Consider the following 16,245-nt stretch of genomic DNA (forward strand, 5'->3'; position numbering starts at 1 on the left):
TATTGAATATATTGATAGCTACAACTGATTTCAGTCATATTCACCTTCTCATATTCAGCCATATTATTCAGCAATTTTAACATACCATTTTGATACTGTTCTTTATTCATAATAGCAACATTTCCCCTTTCATCACTTTTCATGAACCGTAAGTTATCTTACCTAGGGCCAATTTAGGTGTCCAATCAAAGGAAACCGAACACGGAGGGAGGAAACCCATCCACACCACAGGGATGCAGACTCCACTCCACACAGAGGCACCCCAGCTGAGGATGTGAACTAGCGCGGCACCGTGGCCACTGTTGAACCGTAAGTTATCTAAACTTCTTAATTGTTTTAACGCTTCACGCTCTTCCTTAGAAACATTACTGACCCATTTGTTCTTCTTTTTTAAACAAGCTTTCAATTCTTGTATACAAAATTTCTCAAATACATTTATTGTAGGATTTAAAACAGGAGTATAGCTAGATGGTTTAACAAAACTCGTAACATCTGTCTTGAAGTCCTTAAGTAAATACTCTATATTCAAGCGTCGGGTAAATATTTTCAAATTAACAATGGTTCTTTTATAATCTGCCGTACTAGTGGGCACAAAATTAAAACCATACTTCAAGACAGACATTTGTTCATCAGTCATTGTGGTATCAGACAAATTAATGATTTGAAAATTGTCACCATTAGACCTTAAAGCTCGTCGGCTGAAGAGCTGGAATTTGTTTGCCCCAGTGTCCTCATTTGTCTTATCTTCAGCCCTTTGCCTTCCTTTCTGGATACTAAAAAAATCTTTTGATTTAGCTCCTGAATTTTTTTTAACTTCTACGGATTGACAATACCTTCCCGAAATACTAGGTCTATTAACTGAATGATCACCCTCACTGCTCCTGGAAGGTGAATTAACATTAGTCTGTGTAAAAACTTTGTCACCAAGGGCGGTTGTTTGAATTGGTGGAATTCACGAAAGTTCTGCTGTTCACCACACCCTTCTTAAAGGGCCCATTTCCACGTTGCTGATTACTGGAAGAAGCATTAAAAGTTTTTGTTATTATTGCTGTTAGTATTATTTGTATCCACTAAATTAGGAACAAAGGACTCATAAGCCCTTCATTCTTCATAAGCTGTAATGTCTCTCAATAGTTTGTTGTGTTCATCACTCTCATGCTGCTCAACATCTTTAAAAATCTGCTCATAAAACTTTCATAGGCACAATCAGCTGTAAAATTACATACCATTTCATCATCTTTGACAATCTCTTTTGTTGTAGATGATGTTTTTATTTTATGGAAGGGGACAGTGGAGCAGCTAGAGTTGTTTTTAGGAACCATGAATACTTTAACTAGTTTCCTTACATTCACTTTGAACTATTCAGTGAATAAGATTGAGTTCTTGGACCTATATATTGAGAGACTGCCTAATGGGTTGATTAATACTGGTATATTTAGAAAGACTTGCTACAGTAACTCTTTGTTAATGAGGTCAAGTATGCACCCTTCCTTTGTGTTTAAAAACATCATAAGAGGACAGGCAATAAGGGCCTCTAGACTTAATCCTACTAATGAAGGCTTTGACACTGAACTTAACAATCTGAAGGATAGACTATCAGAGAGAGGTTATGGCATACATGAAGTGGATAACAGTTTGCAAGATCTCTCAAATCTAAGATGTACTACTGCGACACCATATTTTGGACCACATGAGGATATAGGTAAACAGACTAGTAATTTGTATAATACATCTATTGTTAAATTTACTACTTCTTTTACATCTGACTGTCACAGAGTTAGGAATATCATTGGTAAATATTGGACGATTTTTCAGATAAATGATGATATTAAGAATATTGTTGGTGACACTCCGAAGTTTAAGTACAGGAACAGAAAGAATCTTAAGAGGATCTTATGCTATACTAATGGGACTAATATTAATACCGATCCAGGCAATACCAAGCCCTGTGGTCAGTGCAATTTTTGTGCATATATAGATACCAATCCAACTTTTATACATCCTGATACAGGACACATTTTTAGGACCACTACTTTAGCCAGTTGCATGACTTGCAATGTAGTTTATCTTGCGGTATGCCAAGTATGTACTAGATTTTATGTAGGCAAAACTAATCGCAAGTTTAGAGATCGTATTGGAGAACATATTTATAATATTAGGAAAGGGTCCCTTAATAATGCCTTAGCTAAACATGTAGTGGATAATGATCCATCACATTATTTTCTCTTTAGAGTATTGGAAGTTATACCTACCAATGTGAGAGGGGGAGACATTAGAAACCATACTGAAGACAGGGAAAGCGACTGGATCATACGCCTAAGGGCAGACAATGGGGCAGGTTTGAACGAGAGAGTATCCATTAAACCTAGGTTAAGAAAGCGAAGGAAAATTAAGTAAGAAGTTTTAATTAAGTAAGATGTTCAATATTAAGCATATTAGGCATATACATATATATTTATATTTATATTAATTATACAAGAATATGTATATATTCATATATGCTTTATATAAGTTATATGTCATTAGATTGTCTATTTACATGTTCATAGATTTGATTTTATGCATAAACCTTCTGCAGTTTTTACATACAAATATATATATATATATATATATATATATATATATATATATATATATATATATATAAATTAAACTTGTTTACATATTTTTATATTTTTATATATTTATTTATTTATATATATTTCTATACATATTTTATTTATATAGGAATTATAAGACTGCATTAGATGTTTTGTTACTCACCATTATGAGACTTGAGTAAAATGGGAGTTTCTATATAGAAATATATATGTTCCTTCTACATGTTTTCAATAATTTATATTTGTATATTTTGATATTTATGCAGGAACTATAAGATGTCATATTACTCATCACTATGAGATTTGAGTAATGTTTTTATAAAGTTATTTGTGTGTATATTTATACACATTTGTCTTTTTATACACACAGTTGTCATACTCTATTTATATTTTTTATTGCATGCATTCTGATATGTTTTTAAATACAATGTTTCCCTTTTAAATATGTAATGAGATGAATTCTTAATTAAACGCCATACCTATATATATGGCAGTTATGTCAAATGTACTACTATTGAACAGACCTGAAGAAGCTATTTATAGCAAAAGCGCTTGTCTAATAAAAATTTTCATTCATTTATGATCTCAGCATTTATACTCCTGCTTTCACGTTTATATTTTTGATTGAACGAGTGGCTCACTGGTTTATTGGACTCTTAACACCATTTCACTCTCTGAGGTTTTACTTTCTGCTTCGCTCTCTGCCATTTGTGTTTCTTGAACATTTTTATTGCTGTTTGGCAAAGGAGCGTCTATCGTAGAGGTGGCTGTAACCTTGTCCTGATATTGTTTTTACTGTTGACGTTGTCTCCTTGTTCACTTGTATCCCTCATACAGAGGGAGTAGAGGCAGTTAGAAGTTTTTTGACCCTTAGTACTAAGATGGGTAATACAGAAGTTAATTATTTGTGTAATTCGATGGAAGTAATACTAAGCAACAATTTATTTTTATTCGACCACACCTATTACAGACAACTAAGTAGTGCGGCGATGGGTTCTCCGGCAGCACCCTTATATGCCAGTATAGTTTTGGACCATTGGGAGTACATAGTTTTGGCAGAATTGGTTAAAAAATATAATGTCTTTTTTATGTCAGATTTGTGCATGACCTGTTTTTTATATTGGAAGGGACAGATTCGGTAACAAAAGATTTTGTTGCCGATATAAATTCTATGTCGGGGTATTTGAAATTCACTATAGGGACCAGTGGTCACACCATGAATTTTTAGATTTTACTTTAAGATGGGAATCAGAAATGCATTTATGTCATAGTAGAATTCATAGGAAGGAAACTTTCGCGAATGGCTATTTACACAATAAGAGCAATCACCCATCATTCATGAAAAAGAACATACCTAAGGGACAATACATTCACACTAGTCGGATAACTACGGATGATTTAGAGCTTTTAGATGAATTTCAGATGATTACAAAGATGTTTTTAGAAAGGGGCTATGATGGTAAACATTTAAATCAATTACAGCGAGAAATTTTGGCGAAAAGAATGTAATTTTACACTCCTATATTAAGATTTCCTTTAATTTTAAAGAATACTATAGCTACTATAGTTGATACATGCTCTCTCTCTCTCTCTCTATATATATATATATATATATATATATATATATATATATATATATATATATATATATATATATATATATATATATATATCAACTGGACACAAGCTGATTTAAGTACACTTTTCTCTGCACTTACTTAAGATTTGATTCAGTAAATATTGTGTATCTTTGATTCAGTAAATATTGTGTGTCTCTGTTTATTTGCAGTTAGTTCCCCACCCCCCTCTGTTTCCTGGTGTGGTGTTAATCTTGGTGGCTTTTGAATTTCCCACCCCTGCTGCTAATCTGTTTTTGCACACTCCTCCTGGACCCATCTCATTTGCTCACTCAGCTGAGTACAGTGAGATCATATTTTGATTTCCAATACTCCTACCAGTCCCATCTCCTCTGCTGTGTACAGAAAGAGCACTTGGGAAGGACATTCCCCTATAGTATCTTAATCTGCTCTGTTTCCTCCCTCTACAAAAAAAATTCCACTTCATCTGCTTTACTGTGTTTGTGTTTCTTCCTACTTTATTACCTTATTTTGCTTTTGCCTCTTCTTAAAATTACTCATTTGAATTTATTCTGCTGCCATTATTACTGCTTGTTAGTAGCCTGATTAAATTGTAACTGTTATTTTAAGGCCTTTGGTTTAAGCACTTGGACTTCAAACAGTTGTTTTACATTAAGAAGGTTTTTGGTCTGCACTGTTGTGGCAGGACAGGTAGCATACATCCTTCTAAGTTGGGAACTGCTGATTGAAGGCTCAGTGTCTGTTATTCTAAAAGTGTATTAGTTCTGGGTTAAGCACTTGGGCTTCAGGCCAGTTATTTTACATTAAGAAGGTTTGTGGTCTGCACTCTTGTGGGAGAAGAGGCTAGGTTCTGCCTTTCTGAGCTGGGAATTTCTGGTTAAAGGCTTATTGCGCATGCTTACTTGAACTGCTTCTTTATGAAATCGGTACGCCTTGTTTGCTGTAGCATAGACTAGATTCAGGCCTGCTGGATCTAGCTTTGTTTGTATAACTTGTGCACTGATCCAGGCTGTCTTTTTTGGAGAAGGTTTCTCTGTATCCTAGTGGCAGGAGTCTGCAGTTAGAACTTGTCTGAATGAAGACTGCTGGAACAGGACTTAGTTTTGAGCTTTTTAACTTGTTAATCGGGTAAAGTGTTGTTTTAATTGTATCTGTTAAATAAAATTCAAGAATTCAATACACAGGAGGTTCAGATTCAAAAGTTTACTAGTGTACACCAGGAGGCAAAAAACATACAAGTACAGAATTTTGTCTGACATGAAACAGGAAGCACACAGTTTTATATAGGCTTAACATTCAAGCTATGCCCACCTTACTGATGTGATATGTCACAGGGCATCTACATCACCTTAGCTTACAGTCTTCTATTCATAAACCTGCTGATGCTGTATATTTTTAAAAAAAACTTTTCCTCTGGTTATAATACGGCCTTGCTATCCAGCTGGTCAGACATAATGTCTTTCTGTAAAGTTACTTCTTCAATGATTCATATCAGTTCGAATACAATAGCAGATTCAGTCTTTTAATACACATCTTTGTTCTCTGTTACACTTTCTCACACAGCTGCGTGCTATCTCAGTAATACATATACAAGGCCAAATCATCCCATCAGGAAAGAGCAGAAGATTTCATTATTTCACACATTTAATTTCCTGACCCAGCAGATAATCACTTGTGAAAAGCATAAACATTAAAACTTGCTAAGCTAGCATCTGCCAGGGTCGAAGGTCAGCTTTGCTTCAAGCCACACACTGCAGTTTCAAAACTACTTACATTTATATATGAATTAATCCTTTTGCTATATGATTAATAGAATAAAATGCATTATATACTACTTTGCTTTTAAGCTAGCATTTCTCATATATAAATACACATTTTTCTAACATTTTCCCCCCTATTAATACTTTTTATTCTATTTTGAAGTATGCATAGTGTCATTTCATCTCCTAGCCTTTTCCACTTAGGATTTTCAGCTAGGTGAGTCATTCAATCTATACTTCAGAAAAAATGTCATCTGAGATCAGTTTTCAATCTCAATATCTTGGTACAAAGTTTCAGTAACAGATACATCAATAAAATCTTTGATTAATCTTTTTATGCAGGGAATTCCACAGCAAACACATGCTCCTATTAGGAGTATACCCACACAAATGGCAATCAGAATATTCATTAGGATGGAACCCCACCCCCCAAATAGATTCTGGAAGAAGTCCGTCAGTGGGTTTGGGCCTGGTTCAGTCAAGGCTGATACTTGCTGAATTACCTCTAGATGATTATTAATTTCATGCCTATTATCTGGTATGTACGCACAGCATTCTCCTTTGATAAGTGCGCACGTACCACCTCTCGCCGCTAGGGTGAAGTCAAGAGCCATCTGATTTTGTAGCACAACAGTTCTCATTGCATTCAGTTCATCAGTCACCAGTTCTAGGGCAGAAAAAGTTGCGTTACTCATTACTTCGAGAAGTTTCAACAACTTCCTCAGCTCCCAAATCAAATTGACTGCTCCATAGGCTGGGAATATTCCTGCCCAGGATATAACACTGTCACTCAAGTCCATATGTGTCAATTTACTTTTATCTTTTATGACATTATGATCTTTCCAGCCAGCTTTGATCTTTCCGACTAGATTCACAGGTTTTTCAACTGGACCTTCAGGTGTTCGAGCTGTTTCTCTCATGTTTCGTATCTTACCCAAAGGTAATTCTGCAGTATGTCTTATTGCCGGAACCAAATAACCCAAAAAACAACTGCCGGACCAATTCTCAGGTAACCATTTATATGCATTTTTCCCACAAATAAAATAACAGTTTTCTACTTTAGTACTAATACGCATCAGCCCTGCATGAAACATTTTCTGATCTATAACTGACAATTGTTTGAACAAAACTGGATTCTTGCGAATGTCATTCATGGTTGTTTTCAATGAGTTCAAATATGAGTCATAATTAGTATTCTTAATATAACATCGGTAAGATATGGTTATGTTACAATTGCTCCAGCCCACCTGGAGGGTATCATTTTTATAAAAACATACAATTCCTTTTTGTGTGACAGGTAAAAATAAAGCTATTTTGTCCTGTGATCTCACAGTTCCTGTATCAAAGAGTAAATTCTCCCAAGTCTCATTTATCCCGAAAGGGACAGCGGACATTATCAGTCCTCCATATGCTGTTGGTATAGCTGTACAAACCCAGCAATTTGAAATGTTCATAGTCTCTGCATATACACGTTTCATGGCTAGGTATGTGTTAAAATTTGGATGCCAGTCTATAGACGTTTCATCACGCCTTCCTACTTTCACTTGTGTGGTTGTGTGTAGGATAAACCACAACAAGAGGAAAATTGTCACAATTACAGTCAATAAATGTACACTCAACAAAATGATTATGCAACATCTCTGGGGTTGATCTAAATTTCTATTCGCTTTGTTTTTGGCCATCTCGGTCTGGTTGTGTATCAGTCACAAAGTTTTTATCAAGTTGAAAGTTCTTTACTGGTTTGCAGTGCGTCAAATGAACCCAAGACGTCCTCTCGGCCACTCTAACTGCAGTAGGCATTGCCAACAGAACCTGGTACAGTCCTTCCCACTTTGGGCTCACCCAATTATTGCTTTTCATCACTTTCAGCCACACGAACATCCCCGGGGCCAAGACTGCTTCCACCGGTCTGGTCTGTTCCTTATCTGAAAAAGAGTTAAACTGCAAAACAGATTTATTTGTTAACAGTTTCCTCATATAACTAGCTAATGAACTGTCAGCCTCTTGCTCTGCAGGCATGAGAGCTTTCCACTGAGGCACATAATATGCTCTCCCAAAAACCATTTCAAAGGGAGTCAAACCCTTCACATTTGGAACCGTTCTCATACTCAGCAGTGCCAAAGGCAGACAGTGTATCCAATTCTTTTGGGTCTCCTCAACTAACTTCCTAAGTTTACTTTTGAGGGTACCATTGTACCTTTCCACCAGTCCTGCTGACTGTGGGTGGTAAGCACAATGGTTCTTTAAGGAGATACCAAAAAATCTCCCAAGTTGTTGGATTGTCTGGTTAACGAAATGTGTGCCGTTGTCACTATAAATCCTTTCCGGAATGCCAAATTTAGGGATTACTTCTTTTATCAGGGCTTTCGCCACTGTTGCTGCATCCGGGTTTTTGGTTGGAAAAGCTTCTACCCATTTGGAAAACATGTCTACAATAACTAAACAAAACTTTTTCCCTTCACATTTATTCAATTCTATGAAATCCATACAAATAGTATGGAATGGATACGGTGGTATAGGAAAACTTCCTTGCTTGGTTTTAAATGCCCCTTGTGCATGATGCTTGTTACAAGTATGACAAGCTGCACAAAATTTTTTTGTGTAGTTTGTGTATCCATATGTTTGGAATATTCGGTTTACTAACTGTACCATCCCCCCTGTTGAGACATGGCACTACCCATGGCTCAACAAAGCTGCATATCTAAATAAATTAGATGGCAATATCGTTTTTTTTCTCTTTGGAAATGTACAGTCCATTCTCAAAAATTGCACCTCATTTTACCCATTTTTGTTTTTCTGCTTTTGTAGTAAGCATCTGCATTGTTTTTAACATGTCTAAATCTAAAATCTCAGAGGGTTGTAATTCCTCATTTAAAAGTAAAGTTTCTGAGTCTGAGGCTGCTTGCTTTGCAGCTGCATCAGCTCGTGCATTGCCTTTTGAAATCTTATCCTGTTGTTTTGTATGAGCTACACATTTACAAATAGCTACTTTGGTAGGTAACTGAATAGATTCTAATAACTCCAAAATAAATTGTGCATGATTAATAGGTTTTCCACTAGATGTTATCATTCCTCTATTTTTCCATTGTTGTGCTTTAGAAAAAGCATACTGACTATCAGTATATATGTTTACACACTTGTTTTTTGCTAAAGTACATGCCCTCATCAAAGCTATCAATTCTGCTGCTTGTGCAGATAAGTTATGTGGTAAGGATTGGGCTTCTAGAATTTCAGTGTCTGTAACTACTGCATACCCTACCAGAGTCTTCCCTGTAGGACCCCTTCTGCATGAGCCGTCCACGTAATATGTCACCTCGGCACTATCCAAGGGCATATCTGTGAGATCTTGTCTAGGTAAAGCTAACTGTTCAATTTCCTGCAGCAGCTGTGTGGTGTGCCATCCGCAGGAGTTGGGAGTAATGTTGATGGATTTAATGTCGTACATCGTTCAATTGTCATATGAGGTTGGCTCAGCAGTATAGTCATACATGAAAGATGTCTAGCAGGAGAAAGGTATGCCACTTTTTCTTGCAGTAAAATTATTGCAACTGCATGAGGCACTCTCAATGTGAGAGGGTGAAATAACACCACTGAGGCTGAAGCCTGTACTGCCATTGCAGCTGCAACTACTGCTTGTACACAGTGAGGCAAAGATCGCGCCACTGGGTCTAACTGCGATGAATAGTAGGCTATGTGGCATTGCTTGTCCCCATGTTGTTGCGTCAGTACTGATGTCATATATTCTTGCTTGCAATCTACGGTCTGAAAAAAACGTTTGTGATAATTTGGAAGTCCTAAAACTAATGAAGAAGCTATTAACTGCTTCAATCTGCAGAAAGCCATTTCTGCTTCAGGTGTCCATTGTAAAATATCTTGTGCTGCCATTGGTGTCTTATATATCAGGTCAGTCAGTGGAGCAGATTCCAAAGCATAATTTGGTATCCAGCTCCGACAGAAATTAGTTGTACCCAAGAAAGACATCATTTCCTTCTTGGTTGTTGGTTTGGGTGCTTGCAAAATCGCTGTTTTTCTTTACTCGTCTAATATCCTACCTTCATTGGATATTACATATCCTAGGTATCTAACTTGTTTTCTCCAAAGTTGTAACTTACTTTTGTTTACTTTGTGTCCTTGTATTGCTAAAAATTTTAATAATGCCACAGTATCTTTCCTGCATTGTTGCTGGGTGGGGGCTGCTAGCAAGATGTCATCTACATAAAATAGAATTTGACTACCTCCCGGTGGGGTAAACCCTGCCAGGTTGCTAGCCATTTCTTGTGAAAATATTGTCGGACTCTCACAATATCCCTGTGGTAGTCGAGTATATGTATACCTTTTACCCTGAAATGTAAATGCAAACCAATATTGACTATCAGGATGTATAGGTATAGAGAAGAAAGCATTGCTGATATCTACCACAGAGAAATACTTCTGTTGCGGTTTTAGATCATTTAACAAAGTATGTGGGTCTGGCACCGTAGGTGCTCTAGGTATTACTGCATTATTTACAGCTTGTAAATCTTGTACCATTCGCCATTCCCCATTCACTTTTTTAACAGGAAATAGGGGTGTATTACATGGTGAATCAGGAGATTCTACCAGTACTCCTTCTTTGAGTAATGCTGCTATTATAGGCTTAATTCCTATTTCTGCATCCTTTCTCAGAGGGTATTGTCTTTTCTGTGGTCTAAAAGCTGACTTTGGGGTAATTGTAACTGGTCCTGCTGCTCGAATAAATCCTACATCTGACTTGCCTGTTGACCAAAGAGTTGTTGGAATTTCACATAAGGCCTTTTCTTCTTCTTCTAATAAAAATGCTAATCAGCTGTCCTCACTAGATTGCAAGTGTACAGCTGATGTGTCTGTGTCAACCAATTCAGTTTTTGTTTTTGTATCCCTTGTTCTGATAGCTCTAAATCAGTCTGTTTTTCCCATCTTGTTACTTTTTCTCCTAAGTCTGCCCATTTTACACTTTTGTTCTTTGTCAAACTGACATGTGGTAATCAATTTGATCTATATAATGCAAGGAATTCTTGAGGTAATGAACAGCTAACTACACTGTTCCCCTCAGTATCCTAGTACAAAGTACGCAATACTAGTCTAGTTGCATGATTTCTGAACAGTTCTTGCTCATACTCTCTATCAGGTCCTGGAGTAGTACAGTAGTATAGAGTACAGTGTAACAAATGCTGTCGATCAGTGTCAAGGGAGGGGGCTTTACTGATGGCTACGTTCATCAGTTCCTCGGTTACTGTCCCTGGACCAGTTGTGACTAGGTCCTGGCTGTACCAGTAAAAAGTTTCACCCTCCGATCACACTACGAAGGTATCCATTTGTCTCTGTGCTTCCATACCTTGTACAGTTGGAACTACTGCTATGCCAAATATCTGCATAAGGTCCCTCCCCAATAAGTTTACTGGACACTTTGCAGAAACAACAATTTTACTTCTCTGGGTCATGCCTGAAACAGGGTCAGTTATTGCTATATCATGGAAAAGTGGTTCCCTGTATAGCTGTCCATTTGCTGCTTTTACTAGTATATAATCAGGTGATTCGGAATGTTCTGGTAACTTGGAGGGGTTTATTAAAGTCTGTGACGCTCCTGAGTCACACAGGAATTTGACTTCCCTTCCCTCTACCAGAAGTGTAACTTCCGGTTTCATATCTGTTAAGTAGAGCTCTAAGCTCAATAATGCTAAGTCTAAAATTTCACTTTCTTCATCCTCCATATCAACTTGCACTTCCTCTACTCCTTCTATCACATTTACATTTGTTTTCTGTTTATTACCTTTTCCTGATGATTTCTGACTTTCACTTGACGTATCCTCACTATCATATAGTCAGTCCTCCTCTCCCTTATCTTCTGTAATTACCTTTTTGTTTTGCCTACAATCCCTTGCTAGATGTCCCTTTTTCCCGCATTTGAAGCATTCACCTCTCTTTTTCCTCTCTTCAAAATCTTCTGATCGTTTGTCAGACTGTTTGTTTTCCTGGGCATTCTTCTTGCCCTTTTTACCTGACTGTAATACAAATACTTCAGCTCCGTCTTCAGCAGTGAAGACTTGCGCCTTCTTTTCTTTTTACTATTAAAATGTCTTTCAGCATGTCTAGCATATTCAAGTAAGGCTTGTAGCCTCCCTGTTCGATGGTCTATCATATGCTTCGTAATGAAGCTACTAATAGGTGCAATGCAACCTTTCAAAAATGCATTTTTTAATTGTTGTTCATACGGGGAATCATTCGTTTGGTTCTCAGGAACCGACATACCACTATGATTATTAAAACATTCTAATAATCTAGCATAATATCCATCTATTGTCTCATTTTCCTGTTGTATGCATTGATTAATGCAAGTCCAGTCTGCTCTAGGTTTCCATTTCTCAGAGATTCAGTCAGTCAGACCTTTCACTCTGTTGTCTAACTCTGCGTCACTATGTGGGAGGGGTTTAAGCTCTGCATTACGAGGATTCCAGGTGCCACAAATCATGTGCCAATCTGGACCTATAATTTGTCTTACTACTTTTTCTACTTCTTCCCCATTCAAATGGTAACTCAATCTCATGCCTTGTAAATCTTCTAAAAATTTCATAAAATTAACTTTCGGATGGGGGATTCCCTCAGTTGCTTTCCGGATATCCTCCGGTGTCCATGGTCTATATACTAAGAGTGTTGGGTCCTGCCCTTCCTGTCCTGCCTGAGGATTTGGAACTTCTATAAGTGGGCATATTTCTTCCTCACTCTCATCCTGTAGGTTTCTCTCTATTTGGTATGATTCTGTGTCCCTATGTGTTTTACGTGTTCGGGACCTAGTTTCAATAGGATCTCTAACAAATGGTTGTGGTCTTGCTGAAACTTCAGGATAACGCGGAGGCGGACCAGTCTGTCCACTCGCTTCATATCCTGAAAAGGGTAAGGGGGGGCAAGGGAGGAGGAGGGGGAGCTGTTGCTATTACCAAGTTATTATCCTCCTTGTCTAAAAATAATGTTTTTGAATTTTTAAGCTTCTGTTCTCTATGATTTGCTTCCTCAATCCACCTGTGTGCCTGAGGAATGCCTAATTGGCTTTGCTTTTTTGCCTGACTTCCCGCATCAGATTTAAGCTGTTTAAGGAGTTTAACTAGTGAAGTTTTATCTAGTTTACCATCAAATTCATATTTGTTAACCCATTTCGTATAATATCTAACGTTATCGGAACGTTGTAATTGCATGTATTTTGCTGATTTCCCATGGCAAAGAAAATGTTACGTAACCCTTTTTATCACATGATATCAAATTCTCAGTTCCTGTTCACAGTTTATCTAGAATAACTGAATACCTTATTCTGTTACCCTGATCTATGACCAAATATACAGTACATCCTTTTGTCCCTGATCTGCAAAACAAATCTTGACAACAATATACTGTAACCTAGTCCCTGATCTAAAACAGAAAAAAGGCAAATTCTTCCTACCTGAGCCTCCGGTATTGAACTGTTCAATGTCCGCTCTTCGGCCACAGATCAGAAAGTGGCCAGCCTCTTTAAACGACAATTCAGTCGGAGGTCTTTTCACCCAAGAAGAACCATTTCGGTAACTTCTCCTGCGCAGTATTCGACCACCGGTAAACTCTGATCTGCAGCTGTCCGAGGGAATTTTCTGGTCCGAAGGACCAAACTGTTAAATAAAATTCAAGAATTCAATACACAGGAAGTTCAGATTCAAAAGTTTACTAGTGTACACCAGGAGGCAAAAAACGTACAAGTACAGAATTTTGTCTGACATGCAACAGGAAGCACACAATTTTATATAGGTTTAACATTCAAACTATGCCCACCTTACTGACGTGATATGTCACGTCTGAATCCAGGGCTGTGTTACAAGTTTCTGTGTTGCCCATACCTTACTTGGATAGAAGGAAGTTTCTATGTTCACCTGTGAGAGAGGGGAGCTTTGAGCAACCTATCTGTCCCTGGAGGAGTGGTTTCAGCCCAGAAATTAGTAGTTTATTGGCCATTTTGGGCTAATTTCTATCTCTTTCACTTCCCTGCTATAAAAACCGCATTTGCACAGTTTTTGCGCTTGTATTCCACTCAGCAAGTGCCTTCCAGGTGTTCTGCAGAGTCTACAGCAGCAGAGAGACAAAAGAGAGACTTTGGAGTGATTAAGTATCATTTTTCTGCTTTTCTTGTCTTAACTAATTCCGCATAAAACACCAGTTTTTTTAACGAATCTGTGATTTAAAAAGTTTGTTATTGCTACATATTGTATTTATTTGCTGCCTGCACTTGAATTAAGTCATTTTTGTGTATTAATAATCTGTTTAACTATTGTAGACTACACACTAAAGTGTGATAGCCTTTTCTGTGAATTTAAAGAGTTGTTTTGATTGTATCTGCTCTATTTTCTTAAAAAAAAAAAAAACAATAAAATATACTTTTTTCCCACCTTTCTGAACTAGTATAGTCCAGATTTCAGGTTAGTGCTGAATCTAGGGCTGTGTTACAAGTTTCTGTGTTGCCCATACCTTACTTGGATAGAAGGAAGCTTCTCTGTTCACCTGTGAGAGAGGGGAGCTTTGAGCAGCCTATCTGTTCCTGGAGGAGTGGTTTCAGCCCAGAAGTTAGTAGTTTATTGGCCATTTTGGGCTAATTTTGATTGCATCTCTATTTTCTGAAAAAATATATATATATATACTTTTTTCTGCCTTTCTGAACTAGTATAGTCCAGTTTTCAGGTTATTGCTGAATCCAGGGCTGTGTTACAAGTTTCTGTGTTGCCCATACCTTACTTGGATAGAAGGAAGTTTCTCTGTTCACCTATGAGAGAGGAGAGCTTTGAGCAGCTTATCTGTCCCTGGAGGAGTGGTTTCTGCCCAGACGTTAGTAGTTTATTGGCCATTTTGGGCTAATTTTGATTGTATCTGCTCTATTTTCTAAACACAAAAAAAAAAAAAAAAAAATATATATATATATATATATATATATATATATATATATATATACTTTTTACCACCTTTCTGAACTAGTATAGTCCAGTTTTCAGGTTATTGCTGAATCCAGAGCTGCGTTACAAGTTTCTGTGTTGCCCATACCTTACTTGGATGGAAGAAAGTTTCTCTGTTCACCTGTGAGAAAGGGGAGCTTTGAACAGCCTATCTGTCCCTGGAGGAGTGGTTTCAGCCCAGAAGTTAGTAGTTTATCAGCCATTTTGGGTAATTTCTATCTCTTTCACTTCCCTGCTATAAAAACCACATTTGCGCGGTTTTGCGTACCAGGCAGTGCTGGTTAGCTAGAGTTAAACTATTCTCGGCTCCACTAAGTCTACTCTTCAATTTTTCCCTTGGAACTAGACAAACCTTCAACTTTAGCATTCAAACCATTCATTTCATAGTCAAGCACTTGCTTAAAATTCATAGCAAGTGCTAATTAACTCTAGCACTAAACCCCTGTATGTTGTCCAGAAGGACAAGGCTCTCTATTAGTCCCCACCAGCCAGTCAGAAAAACAGCTTACTCTACCTATTCAGGCATGTCCAAAGGGCAGTTTCCGGTGTACTCTCCAGTCCAACTGGTGAATCTGGGCATTTTGAGGCAATGTTACAACTGCCTCATGTACACAGACAACCCTCTCCTCCTACCAGCAAACACTAATATATGCGAGAGCTGCAATTTTACAGCCAAACTGGAGGCAAATCTGTCTCAACCCAAGATTAGAACTGACAGACAAGAGGAGAAGGGTAATACTTGCAGCACACGACCAGTCTCACATAGACCTAATAAACCAACACCGGCAAATAACACACATGAATACATGAAAACATACTCAGAGGCTCTAAATAAAAATCTGCAAAAGCAACAGAGACCTCCAAAGCAGACATCCAAGCAACCTCCACACCCTCATCACCAACCATGAAACACATACTTCACATAATCAGTGTGCCATGCAATCACAGCCCTTAAGGCAAAATAACATATCCAACACACTAGTAATAGTGCCAGGATCTGCCACATAACACAAGTACTCAGGTCACTCCAGAACAAGTACAAATACGACTCTGTCATTGTCCATGTTGGTGTGAATGACCTCAGATGTACCTCCCTAGACTACATGAAAAGAGACATGGAAGAGCTCTCTGATCATGTAGCACAGGCCTGTATGACCCTGACCCTGAGTAGCATCCTGCCCTCACCAAGAATGATGCCACAGTATAAAGAAAAAAATGATCAATTTCAACAATTGGCTAAGTTTCAGGTGTCATTAAAAGGGGATCCAGTATCTGTCTGCCTGGGAAGACATGCTCGACAAGCCAT

Source organism: Protopterus annectens, chromosome 6.part1 (assembly GCF_019279795.1).
Source record: "Protopterus annectens isolate FY-2018-M chromosome 6.part1, PAN1.0, whole genome shotgun sequence".
Classification (NCBI taxonomy): Eukaryota; Metazoa; Chordata; order Ceratodontiformes; family Protopteridae; genus Protopterus; species Protopterus annectens.